The sequence below is a fragment of the Dromaius novaehollandiae genome, chromosome W (genome assembly GCF_036370855.1).
Source record: "Dromaius novaehollandiae isolate bDroNov1 chromosome W, bDroNov1.hap1, whole genome shotgun sequence".
In the NCBI taxonomy this organism is placed as follows: Eukaryota; Metazoa; Chordata; class Aves; order Casuariiformes; family Dromaiidae; genus Dromaius; species Dromaius novaehollandiae.
In genome coordinates this window covers 19,080,648-19,101,376 of record NC_088130.1, presented here as the reverse complement: position 1 = coordinate 19,101,376, position 20,729 = coordinate 19,080,648, and positions in this window count along the sequence as shown.

The window sequence follows — 20,729 nt, the reverse complement described above, 5'->3', positions numbered from 1 at the left end:
AAGTTTATAGAATTCAGCTATCTTGTATTTAAATATTTCCATAATGCAAATCTTCATGTTTTGTTTGTAAATGTAAAGTCGTATGGTGTTTTCATTGCTTTCAAAAGTCATTTTGCTTTTAATTTCTGGCTCTCAGCCAATTACTTCACCTCTGATATTTCAAGAAATGACATGAAAGTAATATACTACAGTGACTTCTATTGCACTTGAAGGTCAACATTTTCGGTAAACAGCAGAAGCAGGATGGAAAGTGATTATTATAGCCTTGGATGTGTCTAAAGGATTCTTTGTTTTTGTTCATGCTTTGCCATTTCAGCCTCGCAATCACATTTCACAGGAACAAGAGCACCCCCGATTCTGCAGTCCCAGACAGTTCCTCTGCGTTAGCGTTAAGTAGTGGTGTAGCTGCCACAAATGAGAGCATCCATCTTGTCTGTGTAGCAAAGGTAGTAATCGCTTTCCACCTGTGCTTCTAGATATTTTCATGCTTAATCTCACCAAACCCTTTCTTTAATCAGACATAATTCTATATTCATTCTGGAAGTATATCTACAAGGCTCCAGCTGAGCTTTTTACTGGGCTTGTGTTGCTAACACTGTGCTCTGGTTGCTCATTTATGAACAGCCTTTAGCAGGATGTCCCCTTTAGCTCTCAACTTTTACTAAGTCTGAGGATTTGGGAGTCTGCTCTGACCATACATGAGATGCAAAATTTAAACTGCTTTCTTTCCTTTCCTGCACATACATAATTCTCTACCTGTTCAATTACCTTCAGAATTACAGTATTGCAGCCTTGGCCTTGATTTTACTACAAGTGGTGGAATCACTAGACTTTCCTTAAGCGGAATCTCAATAATTAAGTTTGACATTATAAAATAATCCATTACCAAATAATCATAGTTAAATTGCGATGAACATATTATTTAATGTATCTTAAAAGCACTCAGATAAACAAGAATTTGGATAATGAAGTGACTGTAATCATTCATCCCAAGCTATCATAATGTTATTTCCATAGCTGAAACTGAGTTAAAGAGACAAAACAGGACATTTCTTATAGCTTACAACAGCATAGCTTTCCAGTGCCTGTAGGCACTGGTTTGTCTCTTTTAAAGTATGTATTTCCATAAATCACTTTTCTATTTAATTTCCACTTGACAAGTTTGTGTTAGTTGTGTGGCATGAAGAACTATCGAAAACAGTGTGCAGATTTAAGTCAGTCAATGGTATGTTGAAACACATCATTGCTATGATAACAGTAAGAGAGTAACCTGAAGGACTTTAAGGTACGGAATGTTGCAATTAAGCTGGAAAAGAAATGGAACAAAGGCAAACATTTTCATTTATATTGAAAACAGATGACTAGTGCTGACTGTAAAAGTTATTCATGGAATACAAATATGGGCTTAAAAATAGAGTGTATATTTTTACAGTGTATATACCTGCAGCTACAAATCAATACATGTCTATTTATAACCATGTATATAGTTTCCTACTTTGACCTAAAAAATCAAACTCAATCTAAAAATGTATTCAGTGCAGTATATTTAGATATGTTAGCCTAAACAGATTTTGTCACTATATATAGCTACAAAATTCACATGGTGGGAAAGAGGAGAGAGAAATGAATGGGTGTCTTACAATTCAATGTGTGTGTCTATAGTCTTAAAACTACAAACTTTCGTACTGATCAGTTTGATAGGAGTTTGCTTTTTTGTTTGTTCCCTTTGATCACTTAAAATTTTCACTTTATTTTCTTTAAGAAAATGCATTTTCAATACACTGCAAGTTCAAGTCCTCTATTTCTACTACAGATCTCTACAAGTATTTGTTGGGGGCTTTACCACGTGGCTTTTTTCTGAGACTGATTTCAGGCTCTTTCTTCATCAAGTTTTTGGAAGTAAATATGAAATGGCTGCATCTGAAGATGGCACAAAGATTGCTAAAATAGTGTGTAATGAGGAGAGTGAGACTGCTTTACAGAGGTTCTTTCTTTGTAGAAACAGTAACTGAATACTGTCAGGGATCTTACACTTTTTTCCTAATAGAGCTGATTATGTACACTGCAGATGACATGGCATTAAACAAACAGCCTACTGGTCTGACCACTGTGGCAATTCTTACATTGCCAGATGGTAATTTGGTTGTTTAAATTGCAGATTGCATTCTCTAGAATGCTTATAAACTTTGTGCATTTATTAAATAAACTGAGTTTACATCGGCTTTCATTAGTGAAAGGGAACTCAATAAAGGAACTGAGAATTGAATATGTCCTCATTCAAGATGAGTAATTAGCCAATTCCATCCATGAGAGAGCAAAGAAAAATTCACATCGAATCTAAAATCTAATGAATCAAATGTTGCAAGAACCTTCTGAGTTAATCTTGTGGCTGGACTACCCGTCAGTATATAGAACAGTATACTATCTTAAATTGGATCAGTGATGTTCGTATCAATCAGAGAAGCAGAGCAGGTTAACAGAAATCGTTTCACACTACCACCTCTAAGGTTAATATCCTATGAACAATTTTGCAGTTAAACACCACCCCAAATGCACTACAAAATAAATTATCCTAGACTAAACAAAACACTGCACATTTCTTGCATATAAAATCATAAATAGCTGCAAGTGTGGAAATATAGTATACATCATTTATGTCTAGAAACTACTTAAATGTGATACTGGGTGTTGGATTTTTATTTAAATTTTTAAATAGCTTTCAGACTATTTTTTTTTGGGGGGGGGGAATTTAAAAAAGATCTCAGAAGGACCTCAAAAATAGTCTCCTGATTGCTGCATGCAAATAATATTTGTTATGCTTGACAGTGTTGTCAGTGAAGCTTTACACGAATAACCAAACCTTTTGTAATTCATAGTAAAATTTAGCTAGCTACAATGGCAATAAAAAGCTAGGATAGTTAGGAATATAAATTAGGTATGTTTGCATCTTCAATCTAGTAAATTGCAATAGTTTAATTACTTGTACAATAAATTACATAATTATTTAATTAGAACTGAGAGCAATTATGTTAATTGTTGCTTGCCATTGTATATCAAAAGAAGATAGTGTTTTCTTGACAAAACCACTTTGCAGAACTATTATTTTACATAGAGGTGCCAGAGAAGCTCTGTAATTAAAGTTGCATCAAGACTTGTACTTAAAAGGTTTTTTTCAGCTCCCGCTGAATTCAAGTCTTTCCATTGTTTTAAATAGTTGCTGGAGTGGGTCTCAAATAAGATTCGAGCTTATTAAGACTCTTACAAATTAATTATACAGTTTCCTCCTCTCCTGTAGTTTGTGTTCTTTCTCTTTAAAAATGCAGATTCATCAAACCATCAAGAACAGGTTTAGCTAATGGATGGCCACCCTTAGCCTCTGGTAGCAAAAGACAGGCCAGAACACGGAGGAATGGGAAGTTCTAGTTAAAAGTTGATTGTTGTTATAAAATAACTTAATTTCCAAACAGGCAATGCCTTGAGTTTATAAAATCATGAGTTGGTGTTTTTGTTTCCAACTGGTTCTCTGTATTCAGTCTCTGGGTTTGAATGCAATAGCTGCAAAGGGAGAAGAAAAGAAATGCAATCTGCCCAATGTTGAGTTTTTTTAAGGTGTACTTCAGTTACAGTTGGCATTACTGCCAAGAGACAGGGAGATGCTGATTCCAAGTGCTTTGTGCAAAGTGCTTTGAGTGTCTTCTGCAGGCCTGGGTGTGCTTTGATTGCAGAGTTCTTGTACAGGAGTTAGGAGAAGCTTTTTGTGTGGGGCCTCATCCTTTAAGAATTTGCTATTCAAACTTTATGAACATGTCTTAGGTGGAGAAGTTTCTAATCATGGTACTGAACAAAACACAGATGTGGATTGATCTAAATCTGCTCAAAGCTGTCAAAGCTGAGGTGTTCTTGGTGTTAGCTGAAACGGTGCTTTATCCAATGACAAGAACTATATTACTGAAACAAAGCTTTTACAAGGCTTGTAGCTAAGTAAGGCTTTTGAGAACCACAATTTTGGATGTGGTAGTTAGGTGAGATTTGTGCATCTGAATCCACCTTTCACGTCAGGTGACAGTTTCAGGATGTGTCTGATTAAAAGAAGTGGAATGAGTAAAGTCAGACACAAGGGAATAAAAAACTGTACGTTAAGAGAAGTCTTGCCTGACTTTCTTGCAGCAAAAGAAGGTATGTGCTTCCAATCATTAGCTAGTTACCGGAGAAGCTGCATGCAGATTCATAGCTATTGGTCTAAACCACCAATGCAGAGGATGGTGTGAACTGCAAACTTTGGTCACTGGCTAAGAATTGTAGGTGCTTCAGTTGAAACACAGGGGATACCAAGTTTCCAATGATTTTTGGAAGCAGAGTTAAAACAACGAGAGGCATCGTTCAAAGGAGGTGATTGACTGAAGCCAATGCCTGAAATGGACTGAACGCTGTAAAAAGAAAGGACAGTCTAGCATCCTCGGCTAGTTTAGGTCTTCCAAAGCAGGCTACACTTCATAAAGATTGCCGGTTGTGAACCAGTAGAGAAGGTGCTGAGTCTATTGCTACTTATTACTGTAAATGAAGAGGAGACTCAGTTACCTGCAGTCTCCCAGGGCAGGGACACCAGTCATTTCACCTGAAGTTCACCTTTTATGGAATAAGTCAGGATTGAATCCTAGTTTGGGTGTATTGAGCATAATAACCTACTACTGTTGTGTGCATTTAGGCATGGGTTTCATCTGACTTACTGAGATCCATGTCTTTTCTGCAATACTCATTTGATGTGAAGTAAGGTAGAGAATCAAACCTCTTGCTTATGTCTGATTTTAATATTTTCCTTAACTTTTAATATCTAATGCATTAAAAAGTGTTTTTTTATATTAAGTTTTTAAAGGTTTTAAAAATTATTTTATGTTTGGTGTTTTAATCTGGTCCTAATGCTTTACACTGCCCTACAGCGTAACTGAGATTTTCTCTGGTGCCACACATGGGGATAGCTGTATAGGGTCAGCCGTACAGAATTTTTACATATTTGCCTAATACAGAGGTTACCACCATTCAGGTTAATCAAGTAACTTGTAGTTCTCTTCCTTACTATTTTTTATCCTAACAGACACCACGCTTGTCAGCCTGATGTTTAGCACTCTGAAATTATTAAGGGAAAAAAAAATAGAAAGAAGCACAATGCTGGTATACTGTCTTCATGTCCTCGGGTACCAGCTAATATTAAGTGAGCAGTTGCATGCCAAAATTAATATTTCATCCATAAGGATTTTCAGAACTCTTTCATAAGCACCATTTCATCCTGGTATCCTATTACTGCCGTTTTTGGCTATCTGTTACACAGCCTCTTCTACAGTTGCTTCAAATTCAGACAGATCATCTGAGTTCCCACAGAGAGGGTTTCCAGCATGAGAATCTTCCAATTTCTTCCGCAGGGAACAAAGAATAGCGTTAGCATTTCTGCAGGAATGTTAGCTTCTCTGAGTGCTCCCTTTGCTCTTTGATCAAGAGTTGTCCCTGTGGACTCTCTGGCAGGCTTTTTACTCCTGGTGCATTTGAAGGAAAAGTTCTCACTGGTTTTGACTCCTTTTACTAGTTACATCGGAGACTCTTTCTTGGCCAGCCATAGTGTGCTTTTACATTTAATCTGTCAGAGTTTGATTCTCCTTACTGTAGTTACTGGACTTGCTTCCAGCTTTCTGAAGGATGACCTCAATGTTTTTAATAATCATTCTTACCCTGCTGTTTAGCTGTATTGACTTTGTCCTTTCTCAAGCTTTCTTTTTTTAACAGGTGGGTCAGAATCACCGACCCAGTGATTCTTGTAGGATGCCCTTAAGTGGCCTTCAGGACATCTCTAAAGGTTTAATTCTCATAGCTATCTTTTTTCATTTTTTTTAAGTAAAGACTCCTCATTTTTATGTTTTGAAATTGAGTTTTCAGTTCAGTTACAGTTATTCAGTTACAGTTAGTTACAGAAATTGTGGGAAGTTTTATCTCCTCAGAGGCCCGGAACTAGCAATGGCAAAAAGCTGAATCTTCCATCATCCTGTAACTTCATACAGGTTGTACCTGAGTTCAGGGCGTTATGATTCTAGGTCCAGTATGTTTACTTAAGCTGTCAACCAGCCACTGAAAAATATCAATAGACGAATTAATTCTACGTACGAGTAAATGTGTGAACTCAAAGAAACTGGTCTTTTTCCTAATGGACTTGATGGCCTTTATTTCAAGAATACTGTATACCAAATCCTCATAAACCATATGTGTAGAGGGAACTCAAGGATTTTGAGAACTGGAGACTGAGAAATGAGGGCATTACTGTTAATTCGTATTCACAGGAAGAAAAATTGTTTTCTAGGGGATCTGAACGAAGACCTCAACTGACTTCAGCAGGTAAAGTTTGTTTCAGCATAGTTGTGTTGCTGGCAGGATGTATTTTGTTTTCTAATGGTAGATTATGGAAGGAAATTTTGAATATCCTTGGGTAATGTATATTCTTGATCTACATGCACAGTGGATCAAAATGCATGCAATATTCCTTGATTTGCTTGGTCGCCTTTAATGAAAATACATTGTCGCAACAGTCCATATAAACTCTAGTCCTTAATGAAAGCTAGCTCATTTTAGCAAGACTGTGTTTTCTTTTCTTTTCTTTTTTTCAACAGAAAATAATAATCTAATGTTAAGTGAAAGGAAAATGCAACAGTTGACAAGATGCAAGCTGTGAGACTATCAAAAGCTACAAAAAATCAAATTATTTTAACAATAATTGCAACAACACTGCAACATGAAAACTAAAGGTTGTTTTTGAGTGGTATTGGTTAAGAGAGATGCAACCAATAGGAAGCTTAATTTTGGATGCTTGACTATATAGGTCTTCTTTTAAAATTGGAAGGAATGATTCAAACTTTAAAATGGAGAAAAAGAAACTGAGGAAACACTTTCCCGATGAGCTGTTCTTTGTTAACTCTTCATGATAACAATGATTTTAGCTTTGGAAATATCCCCTCGAGTATCTTATTTATCCACTAAGAGCTAAGGAATCTCTGTTAATAAAATGGGACAGTCCCTTTTTATAAAAACAAGTAGGAGAGCTCTGTAAATTTTGTCATTTTATCTTCAGTAAGTTGCGTAGTACATCTTCATGTAATTCTAAAAAGCGCTTCTCAATCTCTTAGGCACAATTTTCTTTCTCCAATAGACATTTTGCTGCGTCTGTTCATGCGACTTTGTTAATTCTTGCACTGCCTATAGGACGTTGATTACATGATTCAAGCTCATGTTACTTTCTACCCTTTTGGCTGCATCAGGTCTGGTGGATTTCTAATTTTAACCTTATTGGATCTTATTTGTCTGTTTAGTTACTGGGATCCTTTGGTGGGCACTAAGAGGTATGTCAAAATTGAAGTGAGAGACAGAAATGAAGCTCAATAAGGTTATACCATCTTTTGGACTAATGTTATTCTTAACTGTATGTTAAGCGTATGCTCCATAGAAAAATATTTTTAAACACTAATACCTATTTCTAGGAACAGCGTAGAGAATTTTGTGAGCTCTCAGGGGTGCAGGTGAACACATCAGCATGAAATGAAGCTTTCCTCAGAGTGACTGTAGAAATTCAAAAGTAAGGAGATAGGTGGACTTCATGGCAATCATAACATATTTTAAAAGAAAATCCAGAGTAAAGCATTTTAACTAGTAATGGAACTCCTCTGGTAGTGAACTGCTGTGTGATAGGCACCAGGCAGGCAAGCATGGGACTCGGTGGTGCAGCCCATAGAAGAGGCGTTTGCTCTGGGGGGCTCCCCAGGAGTTTAGGAAGCCCGGGCATACCACGGCTGGAGTCACCACACTGTGCGGTTGCTGTAGCCCTCCCATGGCCCCATGAGTGCTGAGCGAACCTAGTCAGCAAAGGAGAAGTGACACCGCAGACTCACACTGTAAGCATCTCAGTACTGTGAAATTTTGCCCTGGGTTGTGTGTTGAACATGTATACTGTTATTTGTTGACCGTATTATTCGACCATCCTGTTGGTATCCATACTGTTATCAACTGAGGCCATCTGTTCTATTGTGTAACTCTGGTCCGGCACTGATGGACTGGATAATGATCTAAGCCCGGGAGGGATAAAAGAAGATAAGCCGCATACCTCTGTGTGGGCTTGGACTCACTGTCAGCTGGCCCGCGGACCCAGCAGCCCACCCGTCAGTGGGGACGCCCCTGATGCCAGCTGCCAGGGAGAACCTGAATCACGTTGGCGCAGCTCGAGCATGGTGAGAACAATCCGGGGAAAACTATACTGGAGGGGTGGTCCATGAGGACAAGGCAAGGGCCAGAACGGTCACTGTACCATGCATCCATGGCTTAACCACAGAGCTCTGATACATGTATTCTATTTTTAGTTCTTTTCTATACTTTTTAGCTTTGTTATACTTGTAGATTGTCAGATGTTAATGGTTTAATGTTGTCCAGTGCCTGTCATGTGTAGAACCGCTTAGCTCTAATATATGCTCATACTTGACAAACGATGATCTCAAGTTCAGTGCAACTAACCCTGGAATCTGAAGGAATCCCGGGCGCCCCTCTAGTAGCGTGTCACACTGTGTTTTAAAAAAGTTGTGTTCGCTACAGAGCTGGGTAGTACGAGTCATAACTATGTTACCATCTTCTCCAGCTCTCCTTTAGCCAGGCTCACTGTGAGGGTCCAGGCTGGATCAGAAGGCTAGCGTGTACCTTACAGCTCTGAGCAGCTGACTGGGGTGGGGCGCTCTGAACGGGATGCGGAAAGCGTGGGAGCATGTTCAGCATTTGTAGCAGATGTGCTGCCAGGCTCCTGTTAGATGACAGTTTGCTTCAGGCGATACCCGCAGGCCAGATTACTGACAGCATGGGTCACCTAATGCCCCTGGCGCTACAAAGGATTTCTGCTTTTTCGTTTTCCTTGGGGAAGGGAATGAGAGAAGGAATAAATAAGTACCTGAATAAGAACATGCTGAGAGTAAGTCATCTAATAAAATACCATACTCCAGCTAGTGCCTGATGTTCATGCAATTGCAGGAACAGTATTGTTAATAATGTGTAGTATCAGTGATGATGTCTCTCATGAGAGGCCTGTGACTCTCTGAACCTTAGTTTAGGAGAAAATGACTTAGATACATAACCCTTGGGTAATTCTGAGACCTTAGTTTACTTGAAAGGAAACACGTGACTTTATGATGCAAACTACAGATCTAATAGCTGTATTTTTACTCAGTCTGACTAACAAAAAAGACAATCCCAGAATAGGTTTACCATAAGATATGTTAGAAAGGTTTGTCTTGAAAACAGAATAGGTTGATTTCAGTAGAAAAAGCAAAGGCTAGGAGCAAGCACGTGTGCGTTGTTCTAGGGAATCTGTTAGGATCTTACAAAACCAAGGAACTGTGTTAATCTACTCCCTTAATATTAGAAAAATTACTGAAAGCTAAGTGAGTAAATATGATAAGAAGTGAAATTTGTCAGATTCTGACTTACACAGAGAAATGCTTGCTATAGAAAAGAAATTCAGATCTGATGCACATCTGCACTGATTTGTAAGCATTGATGTCCAAGACAGCAGCTACAAGATTGGCATAAACTATCTTGTTTGTCAGTGGTGTCTAACATCACTCTAGTGATGGGACCTGGATAAGAACTTTGGAGATTAATAAAATATATACATATATATCTGAGGATGATATATAAAAATACCATATGGGGAATTTACAATTAGTCTGAGACATGCTTTCTTTAAATGTTTCAAAAACTTGTGTCTGTAAATAACAACAAGTATGTCTTTCCACAGTCACACCATCCTTGCACAAGAGAAAACTACTATATTTACAGATTATGCCAAGGCCCTCAGGGAAGTAATATGTTTAAGTGCAGCTTTCAGGGGGTTTTTTTGAGAGTGAAGTTTTACCATATGTTCTGATGAAATAGGTAATGCTGCCCCCCAGCTTTGTTGTTTTAAAATTTTGGAAAACAATTAAGTTAGAATGCAAAGTACACAAATGATCTTGAGAAGGTCTTTAATGTTGTTCTGTAGGCCATTCCTAATTCTTCAAGTTAGCTGAATGGCGCATAATTTAGAGACCATGACGTTATAACTTTTGTTTTTACCACAGTACTTAGCAGTTAAGAAGATGACAGCTTCTAGGTAATGTGGTGTAGTCCTGGTTAAGTGCTGTGTTTTGCAGGAACTGTCTTTGATATTACAGAATGTCAATATTTGGGTGTTCAAACTAATCCAAAGCTGATTAATGCAAAGTCAAAGGAAACATTTATAATGTTTTAGTATTGTTGGTGCGTGTGTGTATCTGTTTGTGTGCAGAGTTATTTTTGATTTAAATGAATGTCAGGTAAGATCAGAGCTAGCTTCCATATTTACTACTTGAGAAGAGAATTTTGACAACAGAAATTGGATTTTAAAAGTTGTCTTTCTGAGAAAGAAAGATCATATAGGCCAGTACTTTATTCAGCATTTGAATTTATTTTGATTTAAATTTAATCTTTAATATGAGGCAATGGGGTACAAATTAAATAATGGTGTAACTGGCAGTTTTCCTACTATGCTGAGTTTTTGAAGCAGTTCTGTCAGTGTGATCTTTCTTAAGGATGTATATCTGAAGTATGCTATACTTACAGTAGCAGAAAAATGATTGAAGCTTTTCTGTCAGAATAATAATGTTAAGTCTTGAAGCCGTTTCTGCTTGATGACAGACAGTCGTCTTCCAGTTTGAAATATACTTGATTCTTTATTTTCATAAACAGAAAAATGTATATTTTAGTACCATGTATAGTTCTGTGGAAATAGTATGAAGGATTGTGTACCTGCATTTTCATATGTGATTTGGCTTTATGTACCACAAGTAACCACAGTCACAAATGACAAATCATCATTATGATTGCTTAAGGGATATTTATTGTTGCTGTTGAAGATTGTTAATGCCTCTTTACACCTATATCTATGTGGCATAGTCTGCATTTTCTCTGGTAACATGTAGTTCAGTGAACCAATGTCACACCTTAGCTATGCAGTGAGAGAAAAGTTTGGAGGAAAAGATTTTTATTTGTTCTTAGAGTCAAAGTTGAATCATGTTCTAGATTTTAAAAAGCAAAACCCGGCAACTGCCTCCTGCAAATAACATAATATCAAGACAGGCAAATCTGGGGAGCTGTAAAACTTGCATTATCCATTCTATTTTATATCTTGACTTTTTTTTTTTTAATACAGATGTAATACAAATAAAATAGCTTTGGAAGTTCAGCGTCACAAAAAGTTGAAGTGACTCTCAGTGTACATTTTAATTTATTTTTTAATGAACTTACCAAAATGTCCTAGGAAAAGCCATTGTATCAGGTTTATAGTGAAGAAATAAAATGCTTTATCCTGACTTGCTCATTTGGAAAAGTGTCAGAAAATCAATTATTTTAAATCAAACATCCCACATCAAATATATTACAGGAAATGACTACCTTTAAGATAAGATGACATCGAAGCAAAGATAATCTATTTCTGATACTATCTCAAATAATTGATGGTTTCATTTTACTTTTGAAAACTACTAGAGAAACAAATTTCGAAACCTTCTCCCCACCAGCTACATCGTATGAAGAGGTGCAGTGATGAAAAATCTCTGTCACTGAATGTGCCGAATGTGACTATTATGTCTCTCAGTCCTTTTTAAGAGCAAAGTAGTGAACATTAATGAGAGAGGAAGAAATCCTACTTGATGAGAATGTGAAGTCGCAAAATAATCATCGTATTTTGTCTGGCTTATTCAGCAGAGCTCTCTGTAGTATACAACTTTACAAGACTTTTTTCTCATTTTTGCAGCACGGCAGGAACAGCTGACAATTTACGAATAAATGCCAGACTTTCCTGCAAAAGACTTACTATCCAAATTAGGTCTGAAAAATGTATCTATAAACATTACAAAAACATATGTCTATATTGAGCTGGCACAATTATGGGATTATGTCTTTCTAGATATGAAATAATCTAGAATTTTGTCTGCATCTAGGCACAGAGGCCAATAGCAAAGAGGAAACATCAGAAAGTCATAAGAAATAGTGGGGTGCAGGGGAAGGTATTTGTACAACTATGAAGTATAATAGGAAACTAGGATGGGGGCATGGAGGCAGTTAGACAGATCTGACATGTAGAATCTAAATTGGTTTGGGATACTGGCTTCAGTCTAATATTCAAGAACGTATGAGTTTTAGTAACTATTACGTTTTGGAAAAAACAAAACAATACCAAAAATGAAAATTTTGGAAGATGCATACAGCTGTGTGATATAGAACATAAGGTACACAAGCTGTTATGTTGAAGTAGATTAATTTTAGAAAGTATATTCATGAGTGAGGGTAAACAAAAATTATAATTGCCCTAGTTGGTCATGCTTATAAGAAACTACAGCTGTCAGCTTCTTTTAATTCAGTTACTCCTGAAATTTTGAGCTAAATGATTACAGTTATAAATACACAAAAATAAGAGGAAATACCATTTTTATTCATTGAAAAGTTGAAACTCAACCTTTAAACAAAAGATAAACTTTTTCAAGTGCCACCTTTCTTCTCTCTCTGGGGAAAAAAAGGTCTTTCACAAAACTTGAAAATACAATTATTGATAACGTGAAGGATTTCACAAGTACTTTAAAAGTTATCATTTCTAAGTCCTGCTGAAATCGAACACATTTCACTGTTTCTTAAAATCATTTTCTTATTTTACAACTGATGTAGTAATTGGATGTGCTGCAGAGGACACTAATTTATAAACATTTAGACATAAACTCCTGTTTTCCTTGAAAGTTGGTATATTCATCATCTATATTAAATGTATGTTTTTAACAACTACCGATTCAGTGCACTGGCATAGCAAATTTTTGTAACTTTACTATATTTTATTGCTTTATTAAGTACCTCGTTGTACCTTACTGAATTATGCTTTCCTTTGGAGGAGATGAGTTGAACAAGTCTAGAGTTTTAGAGTTAGAGGTATTCCAGAATGGTGGCAACTTTGATGGCCTGTGGTGAGGTTAAAATCAAATATTGTCTCATGGAGACTCTGCCACAGACTCCTCTAACAAAGGGGTCCCAGATTCCAAATGTGCTGCACCTCAGCAGCCAGGAAACCAGGATAAGTATGCTTTAATTATGGCCAGGTATGGGATTTTCATTGAATTTAGAAGAACTCTCAATATCAGGGTTTTTTAAGGGAAATATTCTAGCTGCGTTTTCCCTTTCTCGTTTTATAGAGAATCAATGGTTAAAATTTCAAAAGCTTGGGTTACAGTGTCCTCCCCACAATTTTGTGTGTAATTTGTATTAAAATGTTGTTATTTGACTTGGTCATTTCTCTCTCATTCTGAGGTGTATCAGAAACCAGTCTTTTCCCAAAATATTGCTTTTATCATAGTGAAATGAATGAAGCAGAAGTACAGCATGGAGGTACTCGGCACATTACAGAAAGCATTCTTTTACAGAAATGAATTGTCCACGTTGATTAGAGAAGTTCATACGTGACCATAATACATGAAATAGCAATACTGTGTCCTTTAAATGTTCTTCCACCTTCCCTCTTTTCCATTTTTCTGGGGAGTTGCTTTGTTTTGGGGGTTCTTTAAAGAAAAATAAAAATTTTCTGTGGCCTTTACCTGAACTGATTCTTTTTTTAAACAAAAGCAAATTGCTGTCTTTGAGCACCTTTGAGCAGTGCAATTGATACTTGGGTGAAACAATGTGAAAATCTGATTTGAGTAGAATTATGAAATAATGTTAGTAGAATTACTGAAAATCAACCTCAATTGGTTGATTGTGAATCAAAGTTCAGCTTTCAAAAGTATGACTACATTGAAATCAGCCACTTCGTGTACCTGCCGTACTTTAGCCTAAACAGTGCCGGGCTCAGCCCAAACTCCCTTTATTTGCTCTTTTGCGGAGCTGTGGAGCTATTTGCTGTTGTGAATAGGCCATCCTGGCTCACTTTCTACCAAATTCTAATCTAGTTCATGGCTGTCAGAGGTGCTATAATAATAGGCTTTACTCCCTTTCCAAAATATGTCAACAGTACTGATGAGCCAGTAGCTTCTGCAAATTCATCCTGCATGCATTGGACTCTGTCGAGTGCGTTTTTCAGGGTTGGACCAGAAAGCATACTGTAGGAGCAATCAGGGTCATCTTCCATGAGAAGATGAGGGTTTCCATGAAAGGTGGTTCTGTGTATTTGCTAAACTTGGGACATTACTACAGCATTTTAGGCTCATGCTGTTGTGCATATTAGCAGTACGAGCCCTGCATTTTGCCCATGCATAAAATTAATGGCATAATAGTGAAAGAAAACTGTAAAATTGTGTTGTCACTTCCCATCACACTAAGTGAATTTTAAGGGCAAGAGATAAGCAGTGGGCTGGCCTCAAATTGCATACCTCATTATGAAGCACAAATGCTGCAATGTTTGATCATTTCTGTTTAAACTCTTCTAGAAAGTTTCTGCTTTTATACATGCATCTTTAGCCTAATAATTGGATTCTACTTTGTAAAAACTGTCTGGAAAAGCATCTCAATAAAACATGAATGGAGATAAAGATTTGTTCTCTAAATTATATGCGTATTAATTATTTTAAATGCATAAATTATTCATTAGTAATTAAAGCTTCAAATGTCAGTTGAATTAGTCTGTAACTAATTGGAAAAATAGATTAGTGAAATGCAGTCATTAAACAAGAAAAACTTCTTAGGAAAATGACTATAAAATAGTTATTTGATACTGCAACCATACTACTTTTGATAAACATTTGATTTTTAGAAGAGGATATAGAAGAAACACATTTTACATTGTGAACACACAGGCGCTAGAAGCTGTGGTAAAATGCTTCAACTGCTGGGGTTTTAGTAGAATTTATGAATGCATATTTTTATATAGTTATTGTGTGTGTGTGTATATATACATACATGTATGTATGTATGAGAAAAAAATGCCTGTGGGGTGTGTGTGTGTGTGTGTGTGTGTGTGTTTGTTTTATTGGGACAGTTGGGCAAAATTCTCTATGACTTTGAAAAGAATATGCACCTGGTTCTCTGTGGCACATTTCTAGAGAGTCACAGAGTATTTAAAGCAGTATTTTGAACCTGCTGAATTAGAAGCTCTTCTGGGAGCCTCTCAGCTTCACAATATAAATTACAATGGCTCTAGGGTTGTTTTAATTTGGTTCCAGCTACAGCAGCTTTCCAGGTCTGAGAGAGAACTAAGAATACCCCGCTACCATTCTTCCAGCTCTGGACTACTCAATAGGCAAAAAGGGGGCTGGATGTCTTGACACATCCTCTCTATCCCATTTATTTTTCCTTTATTTTATTAAAGCAACATAGAGATGCCACGAACTAAGAAAACAGGGAGCACTCTGCTTGTTTTTCCAAAATAGTTCCTGAAGACCTAGTGCAAAATGCTAGATTAAAATAAGCAAACTGCCGTCATCCCATATGGATCTGATTCAATATTAAAACTTTTCTCAGCTTGTCTGTGGTGATGCCGTTAGCCTCATTAGGTGTTCTGAAATCCTGGGCCTAAAAGCATAAAAGCAGCCTATCTTGATTCATTCGAACTTCAGTGAATATTCATGTGCTTTGTTTGTCACCTACCACTCAGCTCTAATTTTAGCCCATCTGAGAAGGATTCAGTCTTGATTCTGATCTGTTGTGAAACTCACGGACTCAGAAGGAGGTCATAGTCTTTATAGCCTATTTCCTATATATTAAACTACACATATCAGCTACTGTACATCTCGTTTTTGCTTACCTCCTTCCCCTCACTTGCTTTTTGTACAGCACTATTGCCGTAACATGTGAATGTGGTAGGGAAAGACTGAAGCAACCCTTATTTGTATTCCAGTCATAAGAATAAAAAAGTTTCTTTTTTAATGATATAGGCCAATTTTGTTTAAAAGATTTGTTTCTTAATTTCCTAGCTGATACAAATTACATTCAGCCTTTAGTTAGAGATTATGTGCTCCTCTTTCTCATGGCAGTAGACATACAGTAGCATATGAGATCGGATACCTAGAAATCCACACTTGACCCATGGAATTATATTCCCCCATACTGCCTTGAATTTCCACACCAGAGAACTCAATAAATAAGACAGGTAAATTGAGTGTTTTAGAAAGCTGTGAAAGTTCCTGCGTTTTAATTTACTGGTGGATCTTCTGCAAATTTCATGATGATCAGTTACAATGCATCTCGTTGGAGATCAGGCGTAGGAAAGATGAATGAGCTTATGAATCTCTCTGTCTTTGCAGTATTATTACGTCTAATGTAACTTGATTGTGAGTACTGATATCCAAATATTTAGTTATCAGAATTTTCTAATTTTGCCATTTTGGTCTCTAATCTTTACCGGTAAATGCTAGTTCCAAAGACTGTGTAGCTGCTTGATTTGAAGTAGTTTCTCATGACATCTAATAAAAATGTTGCACTTTACATGCTAGTTACTTTGCAGTTGAGGAAACTCTGGTTTTCAGCTGTAGTTAGTTAATCTGAAAACCTTTCTGTTTGCTTAAATTGACCAATTGTTTTTGGTAAAGATGTTGATGCAAAAGCATAGGGTGATTATTAACTATGGTCTATTAAACTCATCTCGCTGTGTCATAAGATGAAATCATGATTGACCCCTTGAAATGGCTGCAAGCTACCTGATAGTGTGGGAGTTCCTACACAAATGTGAATTAAGAAACCAATAATTTAATTGATTTTTAAATTACTTTGAAATTCTATGAAAACATTTCCTACAATTGTTGCTTACCTTTTCTGCGCTGGAAGAAAAAGAGGTCCTTAGTGCATGTTTTGACTCTGTTCCTCAAAATGAATGTTAAGAACAACTTTAGATTTTTTTCATTTTCATTCCAGAGTGATGAATTAGCATTAGTAGAAGAGTTCTTGTATATGTTTTATGTAACTGGAAAGGAAAAATGCAAAGCAAACAGCAGCAGCTATACTCTTAAAAATCTGTCTTACCAAGGTAATTAATAAGTGCAAGGAAAGTTGTGGGAACCTCTGCTTTGAGAGACTTTAGATCACTGTGACTAGTTCAATGAAAATTAATGTGAAACATAATTCTAAAATAATTCTTGTTCTCATAATTCTTAAAAAAAAAAAAAAAAAAAGGCTATGGAAAAATGAAGTTGCTGTTGTTTAGCTCTCCATTATACAAAGGCTTGCGTATACCACTGGTGTATGCTTCGGGTACATACACCGCTGAAGAGAAGATGTCGCAAGGACATGTAAGTTCCGAGGAAGTGTGACTTCCTACTTTTGCAATAAAACTACTTAACAATGAATATTTCATCATTTTAAAAATACTTCAAGGAAATAAGATAAATTAGCAAGTGTGTTAAATTAGTCAATGTCATCTGAAAATCAGGGTCATGCTCTTAATCTTGTTCTGGAAAACAAGATTAAAAATTATTTATAAACAGCATTAAATAAAATAGTAGAGATGTATCACAACATGTTCATTTTAGTAGTGGAATTTGGTTCTGTAAAAGGTCACTTAGCCAAATAATGTAACTGAATTATTAAAGGTGTTGTATAATTTTATAATCATTAATCATTTACATAAAGTTGGCAAATGAAAAGCACTGCAATCAAACAGCTTGCTTCAGTCATGAAAACAGAGTTTTAAGTATGTTGTTTGGTAATGATTTGAAAGCTCTCTTGTCATTATGGCAATGATTTCCATTTCATTTTACACTGGAAAATTGCACTATTTAGGACTTTCAGCAGGTAGTTATTTTCTTTCTTTTTCTCTCCCTTTCTGTCTTTGTTTCTGCCCGCTAATGAATCCATACTGATCTTCCAGGTTTAGAAAGGATTTCTCTCAAAGCAGTTGGTAGATTTCTGCCTTTTCTCTGCAGCATCAAGTAGGGGCCGTTGCCAGAAGCATAAAGCTCGTCCTGCTTCCTTGGGTGTCACTGCAGTGGGGCGAGAGGGTGCCTCTTGCCTGCTTGCAGCTCTGCCTCTCCACCACAACACCCAGGCCCAGAGTTTTCTCTAGAGAGTTAAGCTCTAGCCTTTGGTAAGTTATTAATATCCTTAGCATATCTGCATTAACACTGGTGCTAGTGCGTTATGTCACATCATATTATCCCTAGCACTTAGGCATTTTCTTTATTCAATGTTTTTTCTTCTTGGATTATGAAAAAAAATAAGGAAAAAATTGTCTGGAATCATTCATGGCTTTTACCCTATTATTTTCGTATTCTCCTCTACACAAGGATATTTTAGATGAACAAATCGCCTAATACAGCATTTTGCATTTTGATACTGTAGAGCAGAGTTTTCTCTCAAAGATTCTATAATTGTTTCCCATATAATTAAGCACTTACACCAGCTGTTTAGCAAATACATTTTTAGACCTGGGAGTTGTTGGCTTCAGTAATGTGTTGTGCTAATGCTGACTTTCTATTCCTTGTAATTTCTACTGTGGCAAAAACTGCTATGTCTTGTAAGTAATTTATTGTTTTTATTATCTGAGAATTTTCCATTTCATTATAAAAGTGTGTTTATAATAAACAGTAATTTCATTATATGAATCAATCTATATTTTCCTCTTTTCATGCTTTAACCTTTTTTTAGCTACTGCTATATTGAACAATATCTTGCATTTTACTGATAAATATTTAGTGATTGCCTAAATCATTTAGTCTTAACTTGAGGGTGGCAAGATATGGAGAATGTGTTGTAAAATTCATTGATTTCTTTGATGTTTTGTCCCTGTGTCTCATCTGTTTAGGAAAAAAAAAAAAAGCGCCTGATGTCTTACATGTACAGCTTCTACTCGTTGATTCTTCTGCAGGCTCCCCAAAGCCTTTAGTATTTAATAGCGTTTCCCAAGTAGCTCTGTCTTACACGTTGTTATTGCAGCACCTCTTTCTGCCATTCAATAAGACATGCTCACAGACACTGGACCTTTTCCTTTTTCCTTTTTTTCTTTAACCTTAAACACAGAAACTGAAGTCAGGCATTGTATTTTCGGTCTCAGTGCAGCTGAATATGGCTGTAAAATTAACCCCTTAACTTTGCTTCTTGCCCATACATCATAGGATCATATCAGCCCTTTTTTGCTACAGTATATCATCAGGAAATTGTGATGCTTTCCACTCTTTCAGAGACGAATGGACCTCAATGCAGTGTTTCAAAGCAGTGAATTTACTCAGGGTTCTGGATTGCTTTCTGATTGTCCCATCTATTCCTGTAGTATCCTCTAAAAAATACTAACGCTGACAATAATGATCTCGCAATCCCTGATTTCGAACATGACCCATTAGCTTGACGTTTTCAGGCTTGCTTTGCCTGGCCCTCCCTAGTAATGATGATGATGGTAGTTTCGACATCGCCTCTGAGCTGTGGGCACACACATTCACTTCCCACAGGAGAGTCCCGTAGCCCCTACTTTCTACAGTATACCTTATTTCTCAGTACAGGGATGCCAGCCCCATACTACTTATTTCCCTAGAACTTCTACCAAATTTTAGACTTCTATTCTTAATATTTTCATCTCTATCTTCGTACAGGGATGCCAGCCCCATACTACTTATTTCCCTAGAACTTCTACCAAATTTTAGACTTCTATTCTTAATATTTTCATCTCTATCTTCTGGCACTGCTTCTACATACAGGATTTTGAGGCAGGTTTTTCATGATTAGTCAAGTCCAGCATAATTCTGCCACTGAACAGGGTCCTTCCCCTTCACTGTCTCCTATTTTGCTACATCTTGACAGGAATAATTTTTCATTTAGCCAAGAATTGATATGTCTTTTTTTTGATAGGAAAATTTTTGTTTTATTAAGATGAATTTGGTCGTAGAGTAAGGAGCAGTGATGATATTAGGTCCTGGTTCTTCTGGGCTCTGGGAGACTCTGTAAAGATATCTCCATAGAGATAAAGTTCAATTGCCATAGTCCAACAGAAGGATGCTATTTAAAGCTGCATATGTGCTTCACAGTTGGGCATGCTGTTTTTATATTGTTAATATTATTCAACTTAATGCAAGCTTGTGTTGTTGTGTAAGACAGAATAGACAAATGTAGTAGGAACTCTGATTTACAGCAGTTATTCAAATCAATAAATATATTATTTCTTATTTTCACTATTACCAATTAGTTTGGTCAGAATGGTTACCATTTTAAACAGTGGAAAATAGTGAGCATTTGTCAGATTCTGCGGAGACCAAAGAATTTTCGTGCTACCTATACCCGACTGAGTAACTCTGATTCGGTGAGGTAGATGACTGAGAAATTCTGTTGATAGCAGTAGTGTAACCAGAAGCCCAGGACTGTAGAGATCTAGCGAATCCTCATGTTGGTATTTCTTTCTATTGTCTCAGGTTCATAGTACCTGAGATTAGCGATGCGTGAAACTCGGAAGAGTTATCCTTCCTCTTTATCTCTTGTCCCTTTTCATTAGAGGAGGGAGTCGCTGTGGTATCTGAGCACTTTCAAACTCCAGAAAATCACCTCACAGCATGGCGTCCTCATGGGCAAAGTTTCAATAAAGCCCAAGTGTTTTCTGGCCAGGTAATCTTGGGCCTGTTTACACTTGCTATTTGCCCTTTGGATCTTCTGCCATGCGCGGAGGCACGCTATCCATAAAGTTGCAGATATTTGGCAAAGAAACATCCTAAAGGTATAGAAATCCTGTGCCGTGCTACCTGTGGTACTGCTTA